Genomic DNA, 16,224 nt, shown 5'->3' on the forward strand with positions numbered 1-16,224 from the left:
AGACAAGTTACATTGTTCCCTTGTTGGAGATGTATTACTTGATTCTATCATCCTTGAGGCTCTTCTCCAATTTTCCTTCTACCATGTTCTCCAGTGCGGGTAAAACAGGAGGAGTTTTGCAATCGAATTTCTAAAGGGGAATTTCACAATTTTTGCAACCACTACAGTGAGGTGCGAAGAATTCTCTAAAACTCACAATGTTGAGGATTTAGCTACTATGCACCTTGTCATCTCTAGGCAGTGGGTAAGGGCTGAGTAGTAAAACAAGGGTGTAAGGTAAAAGAAAAAGAAGAAGAAATAGAGGAAGAAAAACAAAGAAAAAGGAAGACAAGTACTACAAGAAAAAGGAGGAAAATTAAAAATCAGGTCATGGAAAATGGAACTGGGTTAAAAATGGAAAACCCACTGGAGCCTGCGGGAGAGCCCTGGCTGGGTGAGGTGCTTCACAGCTTTGAAGCTGAACCCAGAGGCCCAACAGAGGCAGAGGTGGAGAACCCTGGAGGCTTTCTGTCCTGACTAGCACTGGGGTTGATGGGGAACCCTGGGTGGCTGAGGTCCGCTCAGATCTTAACAAACCTTTCCACGATGAGTATAACTTAAAACAAGGCTGAGAAAAAATGGTCACCACAAATGCTTAAGTAGAATACAAAAGCATACCAGTTAATGTGGACTCACTTTCTAGATCATGATCTTTATTTAAAACAGAATCACTTAAAGCTTCATCTTCCCCATGAGAAACGAATATAAACAAAGATAACATACCTTATAAACTTGCAAAAGGTATCACAAAGTATAGATGGCCAGGTAACAGTAATGTCTTACATTAAGTATTATCAATGTGATTTATTCACGATCATTAAAGCCCAAATCTAAAGCCCTATAGAAATTCTAAAGTTTATTATCACCAGGTCCAGTCTAAATATAGTACAAAGAAATTCATATAATGACATAGCTCTATAATACTAATATTGTTTTTCTTTTTCTCTTAGTAATTTGGATATTAAAACAAGGTAATGCTTTCATAAGAACACAGCACCTGACACAACCTTGTATCACCTTCTATCTTCTTCCTTCAATGACTCCTCTTCCTCCATTAAATTAGGAAAATCACAGCTTAAAGGGTTTATGTTTCCTAATTAAACCATCAGCAGGGGGGCTGGATACCAGCAGATGGCATAATGGTTATATCACTGGACTCTCACATAGTCAATAGTGATTCGAGTCCAGACCCAGCGGCTTAAAATTCATGCTGGGTGTATGTGCGTGCATGCCCAAGATCTTGAGAGGAGAATGGAGGAGAAGGGGTTGTGGTATGGCCATCTCCCCTGGGGGGTGATTTCTGCTTTCTGTCCCTCTGGTGAGCGCATGTGCTCTATAAAAAAATAGAATTGGGGTGCAGTCTTTAGATAAATATGCATATCTGAATTCCACACATTCCAAAAGATAGTGCGGCATTTCTCTTGAGTAGAGTGCACAAAGCCCTGATAGATAAAGATAAAATTTAATTCACAGATTCTGCCTTTGAAGTAAGCCTTCCACAATCACTTTACCTGTGGTGATGGCAGAAAAACAGTATATGAGTTAGAGTTATAAAGTTAGACACCTGACAGATAAACAAGAGACAGGATGGTCAGAAATACCTGACTCCTATTTTGTATCTGTCTAGTGTTGTAAAGAGGCTGGCCATCAAATTGGAAAAATAAACAAAACAATGAGTAAATGAGAAATCACAGCACAAAACCACTGAGCTTATGAAAAGTATAAAGACCTTTCTGTCTGCAGATCCAGTGTATTGAAGCAACAAGAAAATAATAATAAAAATAATCTCCTTGTATCACCTTCTATCTTCTTCCTTCAATGACTCCTCTTCCTCCATTAAATTAGGAAAATCACAGCTTAAAGGGTTTATGTTTCCTAATTAAACCATCAGCAGGGGGGCTGGATACCAGCAGATGGCATAATGGTTATATCACTGGACTCTCACATAGTCAATAGTGATTCGAGTCCAGACCCAGCGGCTTAAAATTCATGCTGGGTGTATGTGCGTGCATGCCCAAGATCTTGAGAGGAGAATGGAGGAGAAGGGGTTGTGGTATGGCCATCTCCCCTGGGGGGTGATTTCTGCTTTCTGTCCCTCTGGTGAGCGCATGTGCTCTATAAAAAAATAGAATTGGGGTGCAGTCTTTAGATAAATATGCATATCTGAATTCCACACATTCCAAAAGATAGTGCGGCATTTCTCTTGAGTAGAGTGCACAAAGCCCTGATAGATAAAGATAAAATTTAATTCACAGATTCTGCCTTTGAAGTAAGCCTTCCACAATCACTTTACCTGTGGTGATGGCAGAAAAACAGTATATGAGTTAGAGTTATAAAGTTAGACACCTGACAGATAAACAAGAGACAGGATGGTCAGAAATACCTGACTCCTATTTTGTATCTGTCTAGTGTTGTAAAGAGGCTGGCCATCAAATTGGAAAAATAAACAAAACAATGAGTAAATGAGAAATCACAGCACAAAACCACTGAGCTTATGAAAAGTATAAAGACCTTTCTGTCTGCAGATCCAGTGTATTGAAGCAACAAGAAAATAATAATAAAAATAATCTGAGTAGATTCTCCCAAGATGTCACATGAAACAGAAAAAGGCCCAAAGACTTAGCAGTGGTAAATCCTAGTTTAATTTATAAAAAGGAAGAATCCATAGATTCTAGAAATGAATCTCTATCATTTTGAAACCCATAGGAAACAATGTCTGGGGTAAATGTTTAGAAGTCAGTACATGATCATCAGAGGCTAACACAGGCTCGCTGAGAACACATCACAGCTAGCCAACCACAAATGTCTTTGGACAGAATGTTTTAGTAAATGTCTGTTTCCTCTGTCCCATAAAGACAATGCACCCTCAGCACTGTGTCATGTCAGAATAAATCAACAAATTAGGTCTTTGAGAAGTGGGTTTGCCAGAGATGAGGGAATAGGCCACAACCTTATGTGACTAGGAATTTTAAAGTGGAAGCAGAAGAAGAAAAGAAGTGATGAAGGTGCTGTCCTTACAGACTGTCCCTCAACCTTGAGCTCTCTGCAGTTATGTCTGTGCTCACCTCCACTCCTAGCACCTGAATGTACCCTTGAAGACACCTGCCTGGAAGAGGAAAAAGAGTCAGTTTTTGGATGAGGTTTTTGTATGAGGGCCTGTGTGCTCACCAGAGAGAGACAGAGATAGTAAGAGAGAAAGTGAAAAATTGCCTCCCAGTGAGGATGGCCATGCCAAAATCCCTTCTCCTCCATTCTCCTTCTGGGATCTTGGGGACACATGCACACACGCCCAGCATGATTTTCAAGTCACCAGGTCTGAGACTCAAACCAGTCGGCCACGTAGGAGTCCAGCGATGTAATTGCTATGGTATCTGCTGGCCCCTGGAGTTACTTTTTAAAGCTTGGGGGCAGAATTAGGACCACTATCTAGAAGAGATATAATGAGAGGGATCTGAGTGCAACACTGTAAGACTTTTGACCGACCTAAAATGAGAACCCTTTTCAAGCACTTTGTCGGGAGCTGCTGAAAGTGTTTCAGAGGCAGTGAGTACCATCTGTGAAAGAATGCTAGGAGACTAGAGGGCTCTATCCTATCATTGTTCCCTAAAATAAAGCAATTAAATAAATGCTACACTCCCCCAAAACAACATCCTGTTCTAAGATCATTATTTTTTCTACTTCATAAAAATTAAGAAACCAACAAGGTAAATTGGATTAGAGTATTGTGTCCTAGTAAATTTTCCTCTTAACCTATTTTTAATATAGATTTAACAAGGTATGCCAGAAAGAAAAAGGTGCTCTTGTTTTAAGGGGACACATTAGACAGCTATACTCTACTGTGTGTACAGAGACTACACTCCTGTCCTTGAGAGAACAAGCATAAGGACATATAAGCTGGGTAGACAGGTTGAACATTGGGAAAGTCCATAAAAACTCATCCCTGCTGAAAGGAAAAATGGCTCAAAGATAGACATCCAAGTGGATCGGAGCTGGCTTTACAAAATGAAGACCACATTGTTAAGGCAAGTGAGCTGTTAGCATGATCTTACAACAATATTTAGCTATAAACCTTATCTTTTCTAACAAGTATACACCATATGAATGCATATAGTGGGGAGAGGTGAGCAATTTGGAGGGTAAAGGATAAAAGTCAGATGGAGAATTATTGATTCTGGCACTCACATAATGGCGTGCAAAGTAAACCCAGCCTCAGGCATGTTATAGAATCAGATCAACACAGAGAACAGTGGAAAGCTTAAAAAAAGAGTTTGAAAGTAGAACTGATACTGCAAATCGAGTCCCAGAAAGTCTAACTCTAAAGCACAATCTTAAAATCAATCTTAACCGCCAGAAGCTAATATAAAAGCATTAGCTTGTAGCATGAGCTCAGCATTTAGAAGCGATAACTCTCCTCTTTGTCATTTTGTATTAACTGAGCTCCAAAAGGGACAGCTAAAAGATCCCTTAAAGGAAATTTCCATATACCAATCTAGCTGAAGCAAAGACATTAGAAACAGTGCATCAATTGGGGGCAAAAGTTAACATGGCATACCCAGTCCGGTTCATTAATACCTCAAAGTAGACTCCCCTGGCTATATATAAGATTATATATGGAAAGGGGCCTCACCTGGTAACTGCACATTGAAAACCCAGTATTTCCAAATCTGAAAATGGATATAATGTAACTCCATCTAGAAAAGATTCAGATATTCAATAAGTTTATATTTAAGATTCCTAAATCTGGGTTAGCTGGTGGCAAGGTAGTTAAGGTATCTGGATCCCACATGACTACCTACACAGTTTGAGTCCTGAACCTGGTTGGCTAAAAAAAAAAATCCATTCCAATCCCAAGAGGGAATGGAGGAAAAGGGCTGCAGTGTGCCATTCCTGAGGGGTGATTTCTTATCCTGCCCCCTTTCTTACTGGCAAGTGCACGCTCTCCATAGCAAACTAAAAAACAATGGAACAAATAAAATAAGATGTCAAAATCTAATTCCCAATTTTATTATTTTTAGGAATACATATAATTCATCACTTCGAAAAAGAAATGTTGAAAGAAAGAGATACATAATTTGTCTTATCATACAATAAATGGTAAGAACATTGACCAATATAATGTTGTGATGTTTACTTGAATGGAGGAAAAGGGCTGCAGTGTGCCATTCCTGAGGGGTGATTTCTTATCCTGCCCCCTTTCTTACTGGCAAGTGCACGCTCTCCATAGCAAACTAAAAAACAATGGAACAAATAAAATAAGATGTCAAAATCTAATTCCCAATTTTATTATTTTTAGGAATACATATAATTCATCACTTCGAAAAAGAAATGTTGAAAGAAAGAGATACATAATTTGTCTTATCATACAATAAATGGTAAGAACATTGACCAATATAATGTTGTGATGTTTACTTGGGGCATTACCTTGACTGGATTAAGGAATAACTAAAAATCTGATCAAGCATTATTCTGGTGTGTCTGTAGTAGAGTTTCCAGAGGAAATTAGCATGTGAAGACCTGGTGGAGAAGATTTACCTTCAATATGGGCATTCATAGTCCAATCAACAAATGGCAGGGAAAGAACAAATACAGAAGACACATGGGATCTCTTCAAGAGAAGGAGAGACTCCTATTGTCTTGGATATCAGATCTGAAAGGTTACCTGTCTTTAGATTTGAGAATTCACACCAGTACCCTCCAATGTGGGTTTTCAGATTGTCAGCCTCAGACTGTGAGCTGCATCCTTGCCTCACCTGCCTCTGTGACTTGAACTTAAACTGAACCACACCACCAGCATCCACCCCAGAGTCTCCAGCTTACAGACTGCCTGTCATGGGACTTCTCGACTGCAGTAATCACATGAACCAATTCCCCCAATAAATACCTTCTTATCTATCTATACATATCCTGTTGGTTCTGTCTCTCCAGAAAGCTCTGACTAATAGAAACATTAATCTTTATTCCATAATGTTTTAATATTTTAAATGATCCCATTTAAAAAATAAACTACCAATGTTAATTCAGGACCTGCCCAGTCACTACAGACCTCCTGTTGGTTCATGTCATGATTTTCCAAAATACAGGCAGAAGTTAACATCTTCTGATTGTAAACAGCTTAGTCAAAGTAGCATTGTGTGACTGCTATCCTAGAATCCTGTGTTTATACCAGCTACCTCCCAGTGAGTGCAAATATATTCATTTAAATGAAAGTTCACTAAAATATCGCATTGTATGGAAGCATCTTGACAATGAAAATGTCTTCTGCAACCACTAGACCAACCTCATATATTTTTCAAGCCAAAAGGTATTCCAAAATGTTGAAATTTTTATTTGGAGAACTGTGAACACCAGCTGAATATTGAAACAGCAAAATACTCTATCTGCTCACACTGAAATGAGAACTGAGAAATTACTCTTTATAGTGAGTCTGAAAAATCAAATCTGAAGTATTGGGGATTTATTCAATCTTAGTGTGTGATGCAATCAGCCACCCCATTGATGACATGGGGTGAGGTGAGTACATGAGAGAAGGCAGAAAGAAAACTGCCATTGGTATTAAACCCATCCTTAGATAATCCTGGTACTCTCAAGGAAAGGAGAATGGGAGCACGTCTAGACCCTGGTTTTCACTCCAGTTCCTAACACTCCCACTTGATGAATCCAGCCAGTTGCTTAACCATTTTGTATCTGAGCCTCAACAGTCAACCACAGGAAGAATTCATACCAAAAAAAAGAATAAATAAATTTAAAAGTTTCACAGGAGTTACATATTTTAAAATAATAATAATAATAATAGTACATGCATAAATGCTTTCCAAATAACAAAATATACACCCAAAATCAGTTTTACTGCAATATTTTTCTGAAGGGAATAACATACTGACTCAGATATTCAAATAATCTGTAGTCTTTATGGCAATGGGAAAGTACTTTGGCTAACTTCTCTGAATTTGTGGATCAATTATGCATGCCAATGAGTAAAACAGAACACAGTATCTCCAGCCCAGAGACCACCCAGAGTCTTGCATCAATGTCTGTGCTTGCAGTCCACATCAGACTTCAAGGAACTTGAAAATGACCGTTTCATACCTCAGCCTTCAAATCAAATCACTTCCACGTTTGAATCCAGAAATGCAGTCATAGCAAGCTTAGATGCGATCTACTTTACTCACTGATTTTACAGATGAATAAACTGAGGCTAAAGTAGTATCAAGTGAATTTCCCAGGATCACAGTTATTTCCAGGAATAAAACTCAAGTCCAATACTCTGGCCTTCCAGTTACCTCTCCAAGACACCTAAGGGCTCATCAGCCACAGGACAATGCCTTGGTCAGGGTACATATGGGTGATGACTCAGACCTCAGCTTGTTGCTGGAGACTAGGTACAGAATTTTCTCCTGCCCCTAACATAACGCCTTAGTCCTCAGGTGTTCTGATTACAGCTGGAAACGAGCTGGCTAATTTCTGTGTGCTTCTCCCCATTGGCACCAACGTATCATACATTTCCACAGCTCAAACAGTACTTAAGAAAACAGGTTTTAATTTATTTCAAATTCAATTATATTTGGATTTACTAGAAAAGCCACATCATGATAGGTTCATGAAACCATGAAATTATTGTTTCTACATGTACTTCAGAAGAATTACAGAAAACTGTGTTGAAAACATTGATGGAAAAGGCTTATTGGAAAAGGCTTATTTCAAAACAAATTTAATCTAAACAGTTGGTGGGATGAGAATTTATACATAACTGCCTTTTGAAATCATTTCCTAATGATTTCAAAGAAGATGATTTGCATTTGTTTACACTGAGCCACACAGTATTATCTGAAGAATAAAAACAGCACATGAATTAGCAGAGAATAATCTTTTGGAGAAAACAGCAAAGTAGCCATCAGCAAAAACATTTCCACTTAGAAGTGAGGCATGTTCTAGTTATGAAATGATACAAATAATGAATATATGTGGTCTGTTTGAGGCAATATGAATGGAATCTTTATCAGGATTGTTATTTTAATACTTTCAATAAATGATTGTCATAGTTGAAGCTATCGTATACATATCTCATAATTTTGGTGACTAATTCCCAAGTTTGTTTGGAATTCTATATTTAATTTCATATTAACATATGCTAAGTTTATAAAATATCTGTTTTATAAATGCTGATAGGGGCCAGCAGGTAGTATAGAATTTAAGGTGCTAGACTCCCACATGGCCGACCATGGTTCAAGCCCCAGGCCCAGCGGCTTGAAAAATCACACCAGATGCATGTGCCTGCATGCCAAAATCCCGAGAGGAGAATGTAGGAAAATGGATTGCAGCATGGCCATCCCCCCAGGGGTAATACCTCACTTTCCCTCTCTCTGTGTCTATCTGTCTCTCTCTTTCTCCCTGTGTACTCACTCTATGGCAAAAACCTAAAACAAATAAACAAAGAAAATAAAACAAATACTGATAAATTATCTGAGTCTACTTAATAAATTATTCCTTTATTCAGTGGACCTACTAACCAGCAAGAACTAGACTAGAAACTATGGATATAAGAAATGTTTGTTCTCTCCAAAAAGTGTGGCCAAAGCTGATTCATTGTTAAGGCTTCCAACTTCCGGCACAAATATTTAGAAATTCTACTGCAAGTATAAGAAAGGAGAACACAAAAATTCAAAGCTATAAGAATATGAAAAAACAATAATGGGTTAAATACCAGGGTTCATGTTTTTTTGCTTTCCTTTTCAGTTTTTTTTAATCAATTAATTTTGAGTATAATGATTATTTTGATCATGGAGGCAAACCTCCATGAGAGGAAGTCATCTTTAGAACCATGGAAATCCTGGTATTGTAGTTCTGGTATGGTCTACAGAAACACAAATAAGAGCAGATGACGGGCCAGCCTCAAGGCTTTGTGGCTAAAGGAGCCAAACCCCACATACCTGACTGCATGGTTCAAATCACTAGGAGCTTGAAAAACATTCCAAATGCGTGTGTGTGTGTGTGTGTGTGTGTGTGTGCACGTGTGTCTTTAAAATCCTAACAGAATGGAGGAAAAGGGACTGTGGTATGACTGCACCCCAGTGTAGGGAGAGGTACTTTCTCCCTCCTCCTCTCTCTCTCTGCCTTTCTCTGACCAGCGCACATGCTCTCTGGCAAAAATCAAATTTAAAGAAGAAAGGAAAAGGCGACTAGCAGATGACCAATTCTTTCCTCTCACTTGTCTGTGTATTAGCTAAGAATGAGAAAGTAAGCCTTCTAGACAGAAAAAAAAGTAACAGACTACAAAATTAATACTCAAATATAAATAAATAAAGTAAAACAGAGGCCCAGCTATCATGGTACATTGATAATGCTGGTTTGGGCAGTGCTGGAAGCCATATAACAATAGCAGTTAGGAACCAAAGTCAGTCTGAAAAACATACTGCACATGTACATGGGCACCTAGGATCTTGAGTTGGAAGGGAAATCCCTACCAGGGGTTTCCTCCCTCCCCCCCCCTCTTTCTCCCTTTTGCACATACACAGGCTTTCTATCATGTAAAAATTATTTTGGTCTTTAATATAGTAAGTCCATATGGAAGATCTAAGGGAATTTACTAAAAACCCAAGACGGCCGCTATGATGGCTGGACATGAAATCAATGATGGAAGCAGTGAGGCAGTCCCACAGGAGAAGTGGGCAGCTACAGTGGGCAACTGGGTTTTAAAAATCTCATTCATAGTCTGAGCTAAAGTCATGAGATTTTTTTTTGTTACATATGAATTTAACAAAAGACGTATAAGACCTAAGAGAGGAAAGAATAAAACATTATTTAGAACTTAAACCCTGAATACATAGAGACACATGCTGTACATGTATTATGAAAAAGTCATGACTTTCCTGAGAACCCAAAATAAAGCTGCCAGTTCTCTTAGTTCATCTTTAAGTTCAAACTTATTTGAATTTAAATTTCAACAGAGGTTGGGAACTCTGAAGCAAACTCTCAAACTTCAGCTTGGATCAGGGTCCAGGAATGCTTGTTAAAACACAGATTTCTGAACCTATTCCTACAGTTTCTGATTCAAGGGACAAGAGCAGAAACTGGCATTTCTAACAGATCCATGGGTGATGCTGCTGCTGCTGGGTCTGGGACCCCACTGTGAGAACCAGCACTAATGAGACATGAAGAACTCAGAACATGCTGAAGTTCTAGAATTCTACAAACATTTCAGTCTGGTTTGTTGAATCAACTCTTCATTAAAGGCAGTTCAGTGTCTTCATGCCAAGAACCCAGGGAGTCACTCTTCATCACAACAACAATAATAAAAACTCTGCAAACTCCTCATTCTGACAATAACTACGCAGCAAACATTTAAAGATAAACATATTTATACAAATACATTTACACTTGCAACGTAAAACCCATAAAACAATGCTACATATTATTATGATACTGTTCTCCATTCTTAAATGTATACATGAAATAATTTATAATAAAGAAAGAAAACAGAACATCAGTATGTACTATTTAAGAATTAACAACATGTAAGTTGATGAGTGTTTAATGAAAAGCACTTTATTCAGATAAAACTTTATGTCAGAACACTAACACCTTAGCTTGGCAGCTAATAAAAAGGTTTCCAACAACTGGTTGGCTAATTCAGTCAGCAGTTAAGTATCTACTGTTCCCCAGTGGAGACCACACATGGTCTAGCAAGCCCCTGCTGAAAAGGAACTGAGAGAGGCATAGACCGAGAGGGACTTGAGCTATTAAAACAAATTCCTCAACAGAGCTGGATCCAGAACTAGTTCCACTAGAAAGATGAAGATAAAATAACAATTAGGGCATATCCATAAAGACAAATTTTTGTCCAGATTTTTTAGAAGAGGAGAGGGCTGTCAGAAAACACAGTGAAGAACCACCACTGCTGGCAGGAAAGATGCCCATAGAAAGCAGAGTCAGGGAGGATAAGCTGTCTACCTGGAACCCAGATTCCAATACAGTGAACCAACAGAAGGAAAAATGGCAGGTGACATGTGAAACTGAGAAATGATCAACATTTACCCAGTTCTCGGGCCCCAAATCCCAAAACTTGATGTGATCATGCCCACATCCTATGAATTCATCATTAATTCTGCTAGCTCAGCCTACAAGTGCCACCCAGATGCAGCTGTCTCCCCTCTTCACCCATTAACATCAGCCCCATGGTGTCACCTCCCACCCAATCTCCGCTAAGGCTCCATTTGGTCATATACAGTCCCTTATCTCTGTAGAGCAGTGGAGAACTCACCAAAGGTCAATCAATGTGCTCTCCTTACCAAAACCTCCAGCAGTCCACCACTATGCAAGACTCACAGAAGGCTATCTGGTCTCCAGCTACCGCCCTGCCTCACATCTTTCAGCTTACATGCCTCACTCCCTTGGCTCTGACTGTTTTATTTGTTTGTTTGTTTTTGTTTTGTTTTATTTTGTTTTGTGAGGTTTTTGCTACAGGGCCCATGTGCTCCCCAGAAAGACAGAGAGAGACAGAAAGCGAGAAATCACCCCCCAAGGGGATGGCCACACCACAATCCCTTCTCCTCCATTCTCCCGGAATCTTGGGCATGCATGCACACGCACCCAGCGTGAGTTTAAGCTATCAGGTGCAGGACTCGAACCATGTTCAACAACATGGAAGTCCAGCAACATAGCCATTACACTAACTGCTGGTCATGGCTCTGACTGTTCTTTGTCTTCTTCCTTTGCAGGTGTGGTACTCTTTGTCTGGAATGTTCATTTACCACAAGAGAATCACAGGCTGTCATCCTCAGAATATCTAGGTCTCCAGTGAAATTCCACTTTCCTAAGATAATACCACATCACTCTCTCTCCCCCATATGCTATGTCATAATTTCTTCACATGCATTACCATTTTGTATAATGTCATTATTTGCCTACTTATTTTGGATCCGCTTCACCAACTAGTCTACAAATGGGGTATACAGACTACCTGCCACTGGGTCTCTAGCATGTGCTGTCTGGCATATGTACGCCACAAGTAGGAATTAGTGGCATACATTTTTAAAACCATCTTTATATTTCTGTCGAGAAATACTATAGGAAAATTGTTTAAATACAGAGTGATAGGTTAAGGGTTGAAGAAGGAAAGAATGAGTCAATCTCTGTAATAACTTAACTGAATCACTGTGAGTGCTCTGCAAAAGGCCAGAATGGTTTTCTGAGAAAAGCCAACTGTTCTCAGCTCTCAACAACCCTATGAAGCCAACTAGTCCATAACAAATAATATTTATTCCATTAGGATGGAAAAGCCAACGTGATAAGTAAGTGAAGAATCTTAGAGATGTTTTTGAAAGACAGGGCAGTCTTTATTTCTTAGCCATGGCTAACAGGCAAGTAGATCTGCCATGTGATATTATCAGTAGAGTTGGCAGCAACAAGTTATTGGTAAATAAAGTGGTTTTTCTACAAAACCTGGGAAATTGTCCCAAAACTCCACTCTAATTTCCAATTTCAATGGATCCAAAAATTTACGTAACAAAGGTCACAAATGAAATGCTATGGTTAGTGATACTATAAGAACTAGGAAAAGCTCTCAGAAGCCATTATAGAATTTACAGCAAAAAGTCAAAAAAGACCAAAAGTACAGAAATATTTAACTTTCTTAGTTTACTTCTTTAATTTGAAAACAATAATTTAAAACAAAAACCAAATGTGGCAAATAAAGAAACCATCTCAGTTAACAATAACTTTATTTTTCACCATTAACACTAAAAAGTTACAAAAAATAAAAAGCAAAAACTTCAATATTATAAATATTTTGAGAAGCCAACGCAAGCTTCATCTTTTTCATACTTATGTTTGTAACATAACCAATGCTTTCATCCTAACTCCATGTAGGCATCCTTCCTGCACTGGTATCTCACTCTAATTAAAACTGTGAACAAATCCCATCACTCTGCCTAATTAAATAACTAGGACCCTGGGTAAGAATTATATGCTAGAGTAAACATATAGATACTCTAGAATGCTATGGACATTTCAGTCTGGTTTGTTGAACCAACTCTTCATTAAAGACAGTTCAAGGGTCTTCACACAAAGACAACACATGACTGACAAAACAATCTTCACCAGAATGCTCAAGCAACCGTGTGATGAGCTAGTATGGTTTCCAAGTGGTAGAAAATGAACTAAGTTATGAAGTGAGAAGACCAGCGTTGAGACCCAATGTGTAATATTAACTAGCCCTTCAGGAAAGGCATGTTCTCCTCCCTAAACTCCACTTACCTAAACTCTAAACAGAAGATGAAAAGATTCTCTCACTTTTGTTGGTGAAAATAAAATATCAACCCCTTTTTTGTTTAATTAAAAGGCTTTACTTTTTGTAGGCTTACAAGAAAAATTTAGCAGAAAGCACAGAGAATTTACATATAACCCTTACTTCCAGCCCATCCAGAGTTTTTCCTGTTATTATCATCTTGCATTAGTGTTATAACACTGGTTATAATAAATGAGCCAATATTTACATATGTATTATTAGCTACAGTACGTAGTTAACATTAAGATGCATGCTTTGTGTTGTATGGTTCTATGAGTTTGGCTAAATGTGCGATTACCAGCATCTATCATTATAATATTTCACTGCTTTGAATGTTCTTTATGCAGTGCCTACTCATCTTTCCCTCTTCATCAATTCCCTAGCAGCCACTGATCTTTGTACTGCCTCCACAGTTTTGCCTCTTCCAGAAATGCGATATAGTTGAAATATATAGCCTTTCAGACTGGCTTCTTTCACTTAATAATATGCATTTAAGGTTTCTTCTATGGCTTACTAGCTCATTTATTTTTAGCTTTTTTTATTTGGTCTGGATATACAAGTTTATTTATTCATTTATCTATTAAGGATGTCTGTTGCTTCCAAGTTTCGGCAATTAAGATAAAGCTGCTATAAACCATGTGCAAGATTTTGTGTGGACATACATTTTCAAATCATTTAAGTAAATATTCATTTGCTAAATCCAGGAATTGCTAGACTGTATTTAAGAATGCTTAGTTGTGCAAGAAACTACCAAACTACCTTCCAAAATGAGGGTACTACTCTGCATTCCTGATAGAAATGATGGTGGTTTGGGTTGCTCCATTCTTCATGAACATTTTGTGTCATCAGTATTCTATTATACATTTGGGGCATTCTAACAGGCCATTATACAGTGGAATCTCACTGCTGTTATAATCTGCAAGGAAATACGTTGTTGGCCATCTTGTCATATGATTATTTGCCTCCTTATACATTCTATGGTGAGGTGATTATTAACATTTGTACATTTCTCACCTAGGTTGTTTTTTTGTTAAAGTTTAAGAGTTCTTCATATACTCGGCAAACTAGTCTTTCATCAGCTACGTATTTTGCAAATATATTTTCCCTGTATGTGGCTATTTTATTTCCTCCAAAGAGCGTCTTTATCTCAGAAGTTTTTCATTTAACTACCAATATTTCCTTTTTTTTTTTTTTTTTTGAACATGTCTTTGGTACGTGTGCTCACCAGAAACAGTCCAGCAACATAGCCATTACGCCAACGGCTGGTCCCCCTCAATATTGAATTTTTTGAGAGTATTAATCACTAAGGATGTGAAGTGCTTTTTTCTATATCAACTGAGATAATCGTAAGGTTTTTATCTTTTATTTTGTTGACATATGTATCATATTTGATATTTGCAATTTTGAATAATTCTTGTATCCCTGGAATAAATCCTACTTGATCATGGTGTATAATCTTTCTGATACACTGTTTAATATGGTTTACTAACATTATGTTAAATATTTTAGCATCTATGTTCATCAGAGAAATTGATTTATAGTTTTTTATTTGTTGTGTCTCTGTCTGCTTTTGGTATTAGGATAATAGTTGCTTCATAAAATAATTTTGGGATAATTCCCTCCATTTGGATTTCTTTAAATAGTTTCAGAAGAATTAGTATTATTTCTTTTTTAAGAATATATAAAATTCAACAGTGAAGTCTTCCAGTGCTAAGATTTTTTTGGGGGGAGAGGCTTTTTATCATTGCTTCAATCTCATTACGTGTTATTGACCTGTTCAGGCTTTCTATTTCTTCTTCATTCAATCTTAGTAGATTGTATGTGTCAAGGAATTTATCTCCTCTAGGTTTTCCAACTTATTGGCATATAATTGTTCATGATAATCTTGAGTAATCATTTGTAATTTCTGCAGTGTCAGTTGTAATGTCACCTTTTTCTTTTCTTATAGTATTTACTTGGATCTTTTTCATAGTCTAGCTAATCATTTGTTAATTTTGCTCATCATTTCAGCAAAACAATTTCTACTTAATTTGTATTGAATTTTTGGTTTCTATTTAATTTATTCTCTGATCTTTATTATTCTTTCCTTTTACTGCTTTTGGGTTGAGTCTAAACAATTTTTACTTAATTGATCCTTTGTATTGAATTTTTGGTTTCTATTTAATTTATTCTCTGATCTTTATTATTCTTTCCTTTTACTGCTTTTGGGTTGAGTCTGTTGTTATTTTTCTAGTTTCTTAAGATGTATCTTTAGATTGTTTGTCATCTCTGTATTTTTTGTAATGTGGGCAATTACTGCTGTAAATTTTGTTCTTAGTAATGCTTTTAATGAATATCAAAGGTTTTGACATGCCATGTATCCATTTTTATTTGTTTCAAGAAATGTTTAAATTCTTTTTCTTAATTTCCTCATTGATTTGGGAGTAATCCAAGATTATGCTGTCTAGTTTGCATGTATACACACGCTTTTCTAAGTTTTTCATGTATTTCTAGTTTTAATCTAACTTAGTCTATTAAATCATAATAAAAAATGGTTGATATTATTTTTCCTTTTTAAATTTCTTGAGGCATCATTGGCTTGTTTTTGTGTTAATATATTATCAATTCTAGAGAATGTTCTATGTGCTGATAAGAAGAATGTAAATTCTGGAGCTGTTGTATTAAATGTTCTGTAAATGTCTGTCAGGCTCATTTGCTCTATAATACAATTTAATTCCAATGTTTCTTTGCTGATTTTCTATCTAAACGGTTTGTTCAGTGCTGAGTCTGGGCTGTTGAAATTGCCAATGATTTTATCATTGAAGTCTATCTCTGTGTTTAGATCTAGTAAAACTTGTTTTATATATTTGAGTGCTCCAGTATTGGGGGGGGGGTATGTGTATGTGTATGTGTGTATATATATA

The sequence above is a fragment of the Tupaia chinensis genome, unplaced genomic scaffold, assembly GCF_000334495.1.
Source record: "Tupaia chinensis unplaced genomic scaffold, TupChi_1.0 Scaffold000061_1, whole genome shotgun sequence".
Taxonomy (NCBI): Eukaryota; Metazoa; Chordata; class Mammalia; order Scandentia; family Tupaiidae; genus Tupaia; species Tupaia belangeri.